The following is a 6030-nucleotide window of genomic DNA, read 5'->3' as shown; positions in this document are numbered from 1 at the left end:
AGAGAATAAAGCGCTGCATAACATAAACATGGGAGCCGTGTGGAACAGAACTGTGCTGGTCACTGGGACCAAAACATAAAAATAAAAAACAAGATTAAGATTGCTAATCTTCACAAGTCGGGATTTTTTTTTTGTTTACTAAACACATATTTGAGGGAGTGCAGAAGACTGGGGATTGAATTCAAGGCCTTCTGTTTGCTAGACACAACAGACCTAGGATCCTAGGTCCTTTTTATTTTTGAGCTGGTCCTAAGGCTTGAACTGAGCGCCGTCCTGAATTTATTTGCTCGAGCCCGGGTCTATTCGATTTTTGAGGTCTACTTCCAGCCTTTTGGTGGAAGAGCCTCACAGACTTTCCTGTCCAAGCTGGCTTCAAACGACAATCCTTGGATCTCAGCCTCCTGAGTAGCTAGGAGACACCGGCGCCAGGCTCTTGGATATTTTTTTATATATATATTATGAAAATACCGTACAGAGGGGTTACAATTACATGGGCAAGGTAATGAGTACATTTCTTATCAAGCTCTGTAGTCTCCTCCTTTGTTTCTCCTTCCCATCCCTTCCCATCTCCTCACACACACGCACCCCCGCCCCGGCAAAAGTTGTAAAGTTCGTTTTTCGACATAACGACTTGTACATCTCATTGCTGCAATGGGTCCACCTGTATCCTTATTTAAACAATTTGTTTTTTTCCCTTCCCCTCCACAAATTATACCAACATCAAATACAGTGAAAACAGGGGTTATATCGTGGGGGAGGGACATAAAACGCAACAAAGAAATCATCTTATAAATATGTTAGAAACAATTGCAAGAAAGAAAAAACATTTGAATCCTTATCTTGGGGTTCATTTTGCCTAACAACTTATCTGACCGTTTCTGCTTGTCTCAGACATATACTAGTTATTGCAAATAAGGGAAACCATGGGACCTGTTTCTTTGGGCCTGGTTTACTTCACTTAATATAAATTTTTCCACTCTTGGACATGTAAATTTTTTTTAAATTATCTTTAAGAGGTTGTACAAAGAAGTTCCCATTCTACAAGACAGTATATGAATACAAAGTGTCTGATAACATTGTCACCCATCCCTCCCAACCCATCCCTTCTCTCACTTCTTTTTTTAATTGAGATTAGGTGATTACATAACTTTCACATATTTCGCAGTATGTGGAATAGTGATACTTAGTTAAAGTCACAAACACATTTTAACCTTCACGAGGCAAATTGTCATTATCATGGTCTATAAAGTTTGTGAGTTCTATGAGCTTTGACAATACAATTATTTCTTCCACAGCAGATGATATTTACATTTCTTTCCTTTTGCTGAGTGGAAGTGTTCCCTCTTTCCCTCTCATTCCTCCCTTCCCATCTCTGTCTTTGGTTTGCTTAGTTGATTTCCATCGATGTCCAGGGCAGGTGATGAGCCCCTCTGTTGTATGTTTTCCCGATTGGACGTATTTTTATTTCTTAAATTTTGTGTTCCTAGCCGCTTCCCCTTCAACTTCACAATAGTCTTGCCTTTATTATATTCCTGATTTAGTTCTGATAAATCTACGCATTTAATCCAGATTGGGCGAAGACAATATTTTCTTTGCTGCCAAGCGAAGCGGGGTTTAGCTTTGAGTGAGAAAGGAGTAATCCCAGGCACGCCCACTCCCCCCCAGGCCTTGAGTAATTGGGTAATTCCCGAGCGCCACGCCCCCTTATGGTGCGCCACGCCCCGTCCTGCCCCTCGATAAACCACGCCCGCCGCTGAGCCACGCCCCCGCCGCTGAGCCACGCCCTCGCCCCCCCACCCCCACCCCCCGTTTCTCTACTACCTTGGGGATACAGGCCAAGGCTAAATAAATTGGGAGGCTGCGACAAGCCAGTCCCCAGGGAGAGACAGGACGCTTGCTCTGGGGAAGCAGGTGGGAGGCGGTAGATCTCAGAGTAATCAGATCATCTAAGATTAGTTATTGAGAATTCAGAAGCTATCTGAGTCTTGTTGAAAGCTCCCTGGAAATCGTCCATCCTCCTCCTCACCAGCCCTACAGTTCACCACCACCATCCCCTTCTCTCCCCGCCCCCCCAAAAAAAGGATCAAATTTTAACGGCAGAAAATATCAGCGAGTCCTAAAGTACACCCACCAGCTCTGATTAGCAACAGTTAGCATGTGTCATGCTGACTTCATTCAATCTAGGTGGCTGAAAGATCTAGAAGACTGAAAACACACCCACTCAAAGAGCTCAAAGGATAAAAAGGATGCTCGGGTACCCGTGCTTGGCCAGCCAGGGAACAACCAGAATTTTCTTCCAGTGGGGCAAGCAAGTGAACTTGTCCAACCACCTTTCAAAAATGCTTGAGCAGGGCTAGGAAGGTGGCTCAGTGGTAGAGTGCTTGCCTTGTATGCATGAGGCCCTGGGTTCAATTCCTCAGCACCCCATAAGCAGAAAAAGCCAGAAGTGGTACGGTGGCTCAAGTGGTAGAGCGCTAGCCTTGAGCTGAAGAGCGCAGGGACAGCGCCCAGGCCCAGAGTTCAGGCCCCACAATCACCACCAACAACAACCAAAAAAAAAAATGCTTGAGCATTCATAAAACACTGGAAAATTCCCCTCAGGCTAAGTAGGCCACCAGTGGCTCATACCTGTAATCCTAGTCACTCAGGAGGCTGAGATCTGAGGATCCAGGTTCAAAGCCAGCCCCAGACAAGGAAAGTTCCTGAGACTTTTATCTCCAGTTACTTTTTTTTTGGGGGGGGGGGTCTGGTCGTGGGGCCTGAACTCTGGGCCTGGGCGCTGTCCCTCAGCTCTTCAGCTCAAGGCTGGCGCTCTACCACTTGAGCCACAGTGCCACTTCTGGCTTTTTTCTTTTTGCTTATGTGGTACTGAGGAATCAAACCCAGGGCCTCATGCATGCAAGGCAAGCACTCTACCACTGAGCCACCTTCCCAGCCCTCCAGTTACTTTTATCTCCAACTAGAAGTGGAGCTAAGTGATGGAAAAAGCTCAGGGACTGCATCTCCCGAGGCCTGAGTTCCAGCCCTAAGACTGGCATGAAGGAAAGAAGGAAAGAAAAGGAAGAAAATGCTCTTCACCTTGGCCAGGAAGGGTGACAAAGGAATAGATGGGGCTCCCCTCCCTGCTGCAAGTTTTCTCTAAGCCACACCCCTGACCCCCAATGGGCATTTTTTTTTTCTCTTTTCTTTGAGACAGGGTCTTGCTACATAGAACGAATGAACTTTCCATAGTCTTGGCTGGACACAGACCAGGCTAGCACCATCAGATGCTCTGTAATTAAGTTAACCAGGGCCTTCTTCACTTTCAAATCCTTAACATTGAGTTAGGACCATGGGACCTTGGCCAAGAGTACTGAACTCTAAATGCTACAACTAAAATTACATCTAGTTGTAATGGTTGTTCATTTCTAGGAGAAATGGTTGTTCATTTCTCCCTTCCCTAAAACACAAGAAGGGGCAGAATTCCCCTCCCCCTACCATTGGAAACACACACACACACACACACACACACACACACACACATAAACACATACACATACACACATACACACTAACAACAGCTTAACAAGAAATGGGATCTTAGGGCTGGGAAGGTGGCTCAGTGGTAGAGCGCTTGCCTTGCATGCATTAGGCCCTGGGTTCGATTCTTCAGCACTTCATAAGCAGAAAAAGCCAGAAGTGGTGCTGTGGCTCAAGTGGTAGAGTGCTAGCCTTGACCTGAAGAGCTGAGGGATAGTACCCTGGCCCTAAGTTCAAGCCCCATGACCTGCAAAGAAAAAAAAGAAATGGGATCTTTTTTTACTTTTTTTTTTTTTTGTCAGTCATGGAGCTTGAACTCTGGGCTTGGGCACTGTCCCTCAGCTCTTCAGCTCAAGGCAAGCCCTCTACCACTTGAGCCACAGCACCACTTCCGGTTTTCGAGTGGTTTATTGGAGATAAGAGTCTCACGAGCCGGGCGCTGGTGGCTCACGCCTGTAATCCCAGCTACTCAGGAGGCTGAGATCTGAGGATCACGGTTCAAAGCCAGCCCAGGCAGGAGAGACCGTGAGACTCCTATCTCCAATAAACCACCACAAAACCGGAAGTGGCGCTGTGGCTCAAGTGGTAGAGCGCTCGCCTTGAGCTGAAGAGCTGAGGGACAGCGCCCAGGCCCAGAGTTCAAGCCCCACGACTGACCAAAAAAAAAAAAAAAAAAAAGAGTCTCACGGACTTTCCTGCCCGGGCTGGCTTTGAACTGTGATCCTCAGATCTTAGCCTCCTGAGTAGCTAAGATTACAGGTGTGAGCCACCAGCGCCCGGCTTTTTTGACTTTCTTTTGCCCCTTTCCTTCCTTTTCTCTCTCTTTCCTTCTTTATCTCTTTCTTTCCTTCCTTTCTCTCCTTCCTTAGTTCCTTCCTTTCTTCTTTCCGTCTTTCTTCCTTCCTTCCTTTCTCTCTTTCTTTCTTCCTTTCTCTCTCTCTCTCTCTTCATCTCAGACTGGGTCTTGAGCTCACTACCTGGCGCTTTCACTTCTTGGCTAGCGTTCTACCAATGGAACCATTGCTGCAAACCCTCTCTTGTGTTTTTCTGAGACAAGATCTCCAGTGTGCAGTCCAGGCTGCCCTCAAACTTCAGATCCTCTTGCCTCAGCCTCCAGAATGCTAGGGTTACAGGTGTGCACCCCCACACAGAGGAGGCAGGGAGAATGTACCCTAGAGTAGAAATAAGTCCAGTGATCACACACGCACATGAACAGCCAGAGAAAACTTGGTCCAGACACAGAGAAATACACTGTCTTCAGACTGAACAACTACAGATGGCATATAATTAAGGAGGAAATGGTAGCTCGGCTGAATGTTTTTGCAGTGCTGGAGATGAAGCCTTGAGTTTCAAGCATGGCCTGGACTGACTTTTTTCCTCTTTTTTGATTAGTTTTTGTTTTTGTTCATTGTGGGGCTTGAACTCTGGGCCTGGGCGCTGACCATCAGTTCTTCAGCTCCAGGTGAGGGCTCTACCACTTGAGCCACAGCGCCACTTCTGGCTTTTTCTGTTTTTGTGGTGCTTCATGCATGCTAGGCGAGCACTCTACCACAAAGCCACATTCCCAGCCCTCTGGTCAGGATTCTTTTTTTTTTTTTTTTGTCGGTCGTGGGGCTTGAACTCTGGGCCTGGGCGCTGTCCCTCAGCTCTTCAGCACAAGGCAAGCGCTCTACCACTTGAGCTACAGCGCCACTTCCGGTTTTCTGGTGGTTTTATTGGAGATAGGAGTCTCACGGTCTCTCCTGCCCGGGCTGGCTTTGAACTGCGATCCTCAGATCTCAGCCTCCTGAGTAGCTAGGATTACAAGCGTGAGCCACCAGCGCCCGGCTCTGGTCAGGATTCTTTAAAGAATATCGTAAAACAACAACCACCGCAACCTGTACATCCTGTTAGGTATCCCAAGACGCCTAGATATGGAGATGAAGAGAATGGCTAAGATGGGTTGTGTACAGACCTATGTTCATGCAAAAGCCCTGGGGTCAAAACCAGCTCAGCACATTTGAGAAATAAATATTATTCAAAAGAAGGGAAGCAGGGCCACCACTATTAACATCAGGGCCTGAAGTATGTTCTCATTTAAACTGGTCTAACTGGAAAAAAAGGGGGCACTTCTCAGGAGGCTGAAATCAGAGGATCACGGTTCAATGCCAGCCTGGGCAGGAAAGTCTGTGAGCCTCTTATCTCCAATGAACTACCAGAAAACAAGAAGTGGTAGAACACTTGCCTTGAGCTGAAGAGCTCAGGGAGAGCACCCACGCCCAGAGTTCAAGCCCCACGACTGACCAAAAAAAAAAGGGGGGGGTGGAAGCCTTAGCAAGAATCGATGGAAAGTCATTACCAAGTAGGTAACCAGCCAGTGCAAAGGCCCAGTGGTTAAAAGACAGACAGGAAGACTGGAGGAGTAATGAGAAGGCCGGGAAAGGTGGGCAGGAGTGGGGAGGGAAGAATGGAAAGAAGACCACTTTGCTGCCCAGAGGATGGGTGAGAAACTTTTGCTAGATTATTAGGAAC

This window comes from Dipodomys spectabilis, unplaced genomic scaffold (assembly GCF_019054845.1).
Source record: "Dipodomys spectabilis isolate Male_0828 unplaced genomic scaffold, ASM1905484v1 ptg000173l, whole genome shotgun sequence".
NCBI classification, from domain to species: domain Eukaryota; kingdom Metazoa; phylum Chordata; class Mammalia; order Rodentia; family Heteromyidae; genus Dipodomys; species Dipodomys spectabilis.
The sequence above is the reverse complement of the archived record's forward strand: the minus strand, read 5'-3'. Positions refer to the sequence as shown.